Source organism: Plecotus auritus, assembly GCF_963455305.1.
Source record: "Plecotus auritus genome assembly, chromosome: X".
Classification (NCBI taxonomy): Eukaryota; Metazoa; Chordata; class Mammalia; order Chiroptera; family Vespertilionidae; genus Plecotus; species Plecotus auritus.
Window position 1 is genome coordinate 133,000,048 of NC_137784.1, and position 8,082 is coordinate 133,008,129.

Here is an 8,082-nt window from a genome sequence, read left to right on the forward strand (position 1 = left end):
GGGAGCCTAATTGTTTGCTTGCACTGTGCCCCTTTGTTACTTTCAATTCTATTGTTTCCCTGTTGCTGGAGGGGGGTTTCTAAATTGTTTGTTACAGCAGAAAATAAAAGTGAATGGCTATTCTCCTCTGAGTGTGTTTTCAGTTACCTGATCCTCCTCATTTACTTCCTTTGACCCTGGATTGGAGCGGAGATGTGCAATTCAGTTACTCTAGTCAGTTAAAGACAAGTTAGGAAGTGGAAGAAAATGAAAATGGGCTGTGTCCTGCCATTTCAGCATTAACAGCTGCTGGTATTTGGGAATATTTTCTTAGTTTTATAGTTGCATTTATATATTAAATGCACAAAAATAACATGCAATGTGTATTTTTTGCAATATCAGGATTAAATTCTTTCTGAGCTATGTTCATTTCCCATATGAGCTTTTCCTCGTTCTAAGAAAAACTTTAAACACATGTCATTGGATGCATAAAAGCAGTACAATAATGTCATTGTACAGCTGAATTTTCCAGTACCCCCGGCTTCCTTATACCTCAGAGGCTGGCCTCCACATCAGGCTTCCCCTCAAGTTGTTCACCCACAACTCCTCCCAACGCCCCCAGCTCAGGCCACCTTGGCCTGCGTCCCTTCTCACTCAGTTCATCCTGTCCAACCTCCACCACTTCCCTACCCTTCAGCCTCCTCAGCTGTCCACTCCCCTCCCACCCGGCTACCCCAGGTCCCCTTGCTGCTTCCATTTTTATCGTCCCCAGGCTGCCCTGTGCCCTGTCCCCAAAAGCCAGCCCTGGGCTTGTAGGATGTCCCTGAGCCACCCTTGGGCTACCAGTCCTCAAGGCATCTTCGGAAAGGATGCAAGACCATCGTTCGGTTTCCTGGTCCTGCAGCCACTGATGTTGCATGTCTACCTGGCCCAGAAACATGGAGTGCCCGTGCCACAGTGGGAGCACCTATGGCTGCTGGTCCCACCGTTTCCTCATCTCCTGGCCACCCGGGAAAGCAAGGCCACCCTGACTGTTGGGGGCACCAGTGTCACCCTGGCCAGGAGGGCTGCAAGGGCCACTCTGGGTGTCGGGACAGCCAGGATTAGTAGAGCCGCCAGGACCACACTGGCCTTCCAGATCGCTGGGGAGACCATGGCTGTTAGGGTCTCCAGTTCCACCCTGGTCTCCAGGGCCTCCGAGTCTACCCCCTGCACCAGCTGTACCACCCGCATCTTTGCCTGCAGCCTGCGTGGCTGCTGCAAAGACCCTGCACCCCTCTGACTCCAACTTAAAGATGACGGCCCCCTCCGCCCACGAATGAGGGACTGAGGCTTTCGCAGGAAGTCCCACCCTTTCACGCACACACGCAACTAGGCTTCTCCAGGGCGCCTGTCTGCGCAAACCACCCCTTTGGATTCAGAGGGAGTGCGACTGGTTCAGGCCATCTTGGCGCATAGACCCAGAGACAGCTTAGCCAATGAGGACCCCCGCAGGAAGCTCTGCCCCTAGGAGCGCTATGCAACCCAGTGAGCCTGCGCAAACAGACCCCCACTCACTTGTTTCCTGGCAAGAGGGGCCTGCTGTACTGAGGCTGCTGGGAACGTGACTGTTTCCCGCTATTTGGCCCCGCCCCAAGGTTGCAGGTGAGCCTCAGAGCCGCCTGAGGCACCGGCCTGGCCACCCTCATGTAACACTAGCTTGCTGAGCCCTGGTCCCCTGTTATCGAGTTCTGGGAGTGACTCAGGCGCCTCTGGCTAGTCCTGGCCTGTCTTCTCTCTGGTCTCTACCTGCTGCTGCATCTGAATCTGCAGAGACGGTGGGGCCCAGCCCTGGGGGAATTCCCAGCAGCAGTCACTCCTCCGTCCCTCTTTATTGCTGAGTGCTGTTCCACGCACAAATGTATCATTATCTGTGTAACCATTCACCTGTTGATGGACATTTGGGTTGTTTTCAAATTGGGCTTATTATTAATAGACTTGATACAAAAGTTTATGTACCAGTCTTTGTGAAGACAAATGGTTTTATCAGGTAAATAGCAGACATGACCTTGTTGGGTCATACGGTTAAGTGGAAATTTAACTATATAAGAAACTGAAGAACTGTTTTTTCAATATAATTATGCCAACTTACATTCCCACCAGCAAAGTATGAGCTTTTCATTTTGTCTGTATTCTCATTTAGTCACACTTATATCTTCCAACTTTATTCTTTTTCATGTTTGATTCTCCATTCTAGGTTCTTGGCATTTCCATATACATGCTGGAATCAGTTTGTCAATTTCTGCAAATTCAGGATTTTTGTTAGCTTAATACAAAATTTATAGAATAATGGGTCTTCCAGTCCATGAACATGACATATTTTTTACACTTATGTAGGTTTTCTTCACTTTCTCTTGTCAATCATTTTAAGGTTTCTATGTGTATGTTTTGCACATATTTTATTAAGTGCATCACCAAATATTTCATGTTTTAGGATATCATTATAAATGATAGTGATTTTTTAAATGTCATTTTTCTTTTTTGTCCGTAGGATTTTTTACACATGCAAACATGTCTTATCCTCTCTGAATTAAGCCACTGTTGAGGTGATTGTGAGGGGAGGGGTGCTGAATTCCAGGTTCAGAAGCTCTTGCCCCACCTCCTTGGGGGCCTCTGCCTCTGTGCCTCAGTTTCTCACCTCCAAAGCTTGAAGTAGCAGCCTCTCCGTCCTGGTCTTCTGATGACTAGATATAGTAATGAACAGGAAGTATTCAAGCCAGAAAATAATTGCAAGCCTCTATTCCCCAAGGAGACTAACAACCCACTAGGCAAATGGGCAGAGGATGCAAACAGGCAGTGGGCAAGTTTGGAAAACTTTTCTGTGACATGTCATACAGGTGTCCAAAATAATGTAAATGGAGCCACATTAAACACCAATCCGAAAGAATATATGCACCCCGATGCACACACACACACACACCAAAAAGCTGTGGTACATTTACACAGTGGAATACTATGCAGCAGTAAAAAAGAAGGATCTCTTAACCTTTAAGACAGTATGGAGGGACTGGGAAGGTATTATGCTAAGCGTAATAAGTCAGAGAAAGACAAGTATCACATGATCTCACTTAATGTGGAAGATTATGAACAAAATAAACTGATGAACAAAACAGATGCAGAGTAATGGAAGCATGGAACAGACTGATGAATCTCAGCGGGAAGGAGGGCAGGAGGAGGTTGGAAGAGATTAACCAAAGAACTTATATGAATACTAGGGGTCCTGTACACAAATTTGTGCACTTTGAAAGGAACTGTGGGCTGTGAGGCTGTTGTGGGCACAGGGGTGGGTATCGGCCCATCCTCCCCACCCCCACTCAGCCCCTCCTGTTGCGCCCCCCCAATCTCCTGTATGCCGGCAGCCCCGCTCCCACCACCACCACTCCCATGTGCTGACAGCTCTGGCCCCATTCGCACTCGCTGATGGTGTGGAGTGATTGGGGCTGGCGCCAGCAGCAGGTACAAGTGCGGCCGGTGCTGTCAGCAGGTGTGAGTGGTGGTTACTGCCCTGATCACCCCTCAGGAGCAGGAGGAGGTGGAGAAGCCCTCAGGGACAATTGTGGCCAGCAGCCACTGCTCACACCCTGTGAGGTGCTGAGCGATTGGGGCCGGCACCGGGCACCAGCAATAGGTCTGAGTGGCAGCTCTGGCACCAGCACCAAGTGCGAGCACCCGGAGGAACCTTGGCATGCAGGAGCAAAGAATTTTCAGTAACCACCAGAGGCTTGCCCCAATGACCGTGACTGGTGCCCTGCCTTGTTGTGGAGCCCCTGTTCACCTGCTCCACCATTCTGCTGTGGCCGATGCCTGCCATGTTCCACGCACGTCCCCTGGTGCTCAGCGCATGTCATAGCGACTGGTTGTTTAGTAGATTTGGTTGTTCCGCCATTCAGTCTATTTGCATATTAGGGTTTTATATATATAGATAAGAATAACCCATGGACACATTCAATAGTGGGGGGCTGTGGGGTGGAGGTAGTCAAAGGGGAAAAAGGGGACATCTGTGATACTTTGATCAATAAAGATAATTTTTTTAAAAATGGAGCCCCTTCACCCATCTTTTGCTTGAAACCATTGGAATGTTAAAACCGGGCAAATTAGCCTTTGGACGGGGCCTAGGGTAACCTTGTGTGCCAAAGAACTGTTTACAAACATAACAAGAGCCCTGGCCAGTGATACTCTGTGATGAGAGCATTGGCCTGTGCACCGAAGTCTCCAGGGTGCGATTCCAGGTAAAGGGCAGGTACCTGGGTTTCGGGTTCACTCCCTTCCCCGGTTGGAGTGTGTGTGGGAGGTAACCAGTGAATATGTTCTCTCAAATTGATGTCTCTTTCTCTCCCTCTCACTCTAGCTCTAGCTCTCTCTCCCCTGCCCTCCCTGCCTTCCAATTTCCCAGAAAAGAAAAGGGAAAAAATATCCTCAGGTGAGGATTAAACAAAAAACACATAAGAAAGGCCCTGGCCGGCTTGTCTCAGTGGATAGAGTGTCAGCCTGCAGACTGAAGGGTCCTGGGTTCGATTCCAGCCAGGGGCACATGCCTGGGTTGCAGGCTCGATCCCCAGTGGGGGGCATGCAGGAGGCGGCCAATTGATGGTTCTCTCTCATCACTGATGTTTCTATTTCTCCTCTCCCTTCCTCTCTGAAATCAATAAAGAAATATATTTTTAAAAAAACACATAAGAAAGCAGGTATTATGACTACTGGGACTGAAAAGTTAAAACATCATTAAGCATAAACATCACTATGTTTTGTTATCCGCACCAATAGAAATGCCACCTTTCTGTGGATGTAATTGTTCCCCGGCCTTTCTCAGAAAGACCCTCTCCCTTTGACTCCTAATTGGAACACTATTTGCCTGAATCAGTGCTTTCCTGAACAGCTATTCTTTTGGCCTCAAATAAATGTTAGTTGCCTTTCACTTTGAAAGGCCTTTTATGTGTAGGTTAACACAGGAAATAGTTTCAGCTTTGCAGGCCACGTGATCCTTGGCGACCACTGGCCTCTGCAGTTGTGGCGGGAAAGCTGGCCTAACCAGGATGTGGACCAAGCTGCTCCAACACAATTTACTGGCCGGCTGCATTCAGGCCTGAGGCCATAGTTTATGGAGTCCTGAGTTAAATCAGTCAGCAGTTCTTTATTCTCAGTGAGAAGAGGGCAGAATGTAAGAAGCTCATGAACTTAGACCAGAGCTAAGCCTGGCAAAGTGGCTTGGAGACCCTGGAGAGGTGGCTACACTCCCATCTGTGGAAAGGGCTGCAGAGTCTCCCACAATTTAGAAAATTGCAAGAAAACTGCCTTTTCCAGCCCAGGAGTTCTACAGGGGAATACAGGATGGCCGCACTGCAGAAAAACCACACCTTAAGCTCAGAGTTTATTACTTGGGCTTTGGGGATCGGGCTGAACTGCAAATCTCTTTTTTCCTTTTTTTGGACTCTTTTTAGTCATGCATCTTGTCACCCTAGCACAGGGATGGGCAAACTTTTTGACTCGAGGGCCACAATGGGTTCTTAAACTGGACCGGAGGGCTGGAACAAAAGCATGGATGGAGTGTTTGTGTGAACTAATATAAATTCAAAGTAAACATCATTACATAAAAGGGTACGGTCTTTTTTTTATTTCAATAGTTTTATTCATTTCAAACATTTTAACAAGAAAAATGTAAACACTAATTATTATAATTTGAAACTTCAAAAAATGGAGGAATCATAGCACAATAACATACCTTATATTGAAAATGGCAAAGGCAAAATAAAATTGCCTAACAAAGGAAAGGTACAAAAGCCTTTCAAATTAAACTTAAATATAATAAAATAATTTAAAACTAAAACAAATAGAAAAGAACAAAATGTGTAAACAGTAAATTAAACATTTTCTTTAGTGCAACTTCCAAATTATGCCCAGGACGTAGATGTAGATGGCAATGTAGACTGGGTTGAAAGGTTTTTGGTCTTGAAAACATCAACTTCAGTGGGAACAGTGTTGTTGGTCTCCTTTTTAGCTAATGCTCTGATACTGTGCTCTCCAGGGGCGTGTCTCCCTACATCACCACGATAACGTGTCTACGCATTCCCAGGGTGATGTCGGGGGACGCGTCCGCGGGCATTACAAGGAGCCTCTGGAAGATTGAGAGGTTGTTCCTTCTACTGAATGGGCGGATATAAATCCGCCCACTCAGAAGAAGGAGCTGCGGCCGTGTTTCCTATGTTGCCATATTAACACTGCTGCTGGTGAAGGAGCGGAGGGGAGAGCAAGAGAACCCTCTGCTCTTTCGGCTCCACGGGCCGGATAGAACAGCCGAACGGGTCGGATCCGGCCCACGGGCCGTAGTTTGCCCACGGCTGCCCTAGCAGGCCACACAACCATTGTGCTCATCACTCTCATTGACTCCTGCCTCCAGACCCCCCTGGATTTCTTTCTTTGAATCTGTCCATCATTTAAGTTTGCTATATATTGCCCTGGCTCGTTTGCCTCAGTGGATAGAGCGTGGGCATGCGGACTGAAGGGTTCCAGGTTCTATTCCAGTCAAGGGCACATGCACGGGTTGTGGGCTCAACCCCCAGTGGGAGGCGTGCAGGAGGCAGCTGATCAGTGATTCTCTCTCATCATTGATGTTTCTGTCTCTCCCTCTCCCTTCCTCTCTGAAATCGATAAAAATATTTTTAAAATCCTATATAATAAAGAGCTAATATGCAATAGTCATCATGCCTTCGTGCCCTCGCGCCCTCGTGCCCTCGTGCCCAGGGACCTGAGGCCAGGCCGGGGGACCTGAAGCTGCACCCCCACCCTGGCGCCCAGGTCAGGGGACCTGAGGCCAGACTCTGGGACCTGAGGCTGTGCCCCCCACTCTGAGGCGCTTGACGGGGGTGGAGCCGGCCAGGTCTGGGTCTCACGCCATTTCCAGGCATGCACAGGTGGGCGGGAACTTGAGTCTGGGTCCCGCAGAGGGCCCCAAACTCTGACAGGAGGGAGATTTTCATATACATTTTACAAATTTTCTTTCATCTCTGACACTTCTATTATAGAGAAAGGGCAAATAGCAATATTAAAATATTTCCTCTAATTAATTCCCTTTTAATGTTCACAAATTTCGTGCACCAGGCCACTAGTATATAAATACATTTGCTATATATTGGTCATTGTCCCCAACATGCTGGCCAATTTCCTGACCCGCAGCCAGCAGATGCCCATGCTCGGCTGCGCATTGCAAATGCACCTCTTCATCGCTCTGGGAGGAGCAGAGTGTTTCCTCCTAGCTGTGAGGCCTATGTCCGCTTCGTGGCCATCTGCAAGCCCCTGCGCTACACACTCATCATCACCAGGGCCCTCTGTCTGCAGATGCTGGCTCTGGCATGCATCGGTGGCTTTGCACTCTCACTCACTCTTACCACACTAATATTCCTCTTGCCTTTCTGTCAGTCCCATGAGATCAATCATTTCTTCTGTGACATCCCTGCTGTGCTCTTCCTGGCCTGCTCAGACACACGAGCCAATGAGATTGCAGTCTTCGTGGTCTGCATGCTCATCCTGTTGATTCCCTTCTTACTGATACTGCTCTCCTACGGATTCATTATCACCGCCATCCTCAGCATCCACTCAGCCCAGGGCAGGAGCAAAGCCTTCTCCACCTGTGCCGGGCACCTGCTGGTCTCTCTTCTGCACTATGGCTGTGCAATATTCATCTACATTCGCCCCAAGTCATGCTACACCCCAGAACAGGACAAGATCGTGTCCTTAATCTACACCAATGTAACTCCCATGCTCTACCCCATGATCTATAGCCTCAGGAACAAGGAAGTCAAGGGTGCCCTCAGGAGACTCCTGGAGAGCTCTAACCAGATGAGGCGGCAGCCTAAAGCCAGGTGAAGGGCAAAGTGGAGTCCACCAGGACTAACCTGGCCCCTTACAAGAACCCAGTGGGTCATCTCACTGCACACCTTGCGGCTCCATCCCCCCTCTGAGGGCTGCTCCATGGTTCTGCATGCACCTGAACCTTACCACACCTTTTCTATGGTCACAGAGATGGAACAAATCCTGAGGCTTTCCAAAACGCAGCCGTTCAGGGGTATT

General features: G+C 48.6%; 1 pseudogene across 1 annotated transcript; it reads left to right on the forward strand.

Moving 5' to 3' along the window:
* Positions 1-5,346: 5,346 nt before the first annotated feature.
* LOC308240320 (olfactory receptor 10V1-like) lies at positions 5,347-7,878 on the forward strand (annotated as a pseudogene). The gene is made up of 3 exons: positions 5,347-5,455; positions 6,343-6,435; positions 7,114-7,878. The product of its transcript is annotated as an olfactory receptor 10V1-like (transcript).
* Positions 7,879-8,082: the final 204 nt, after the last annotated feature.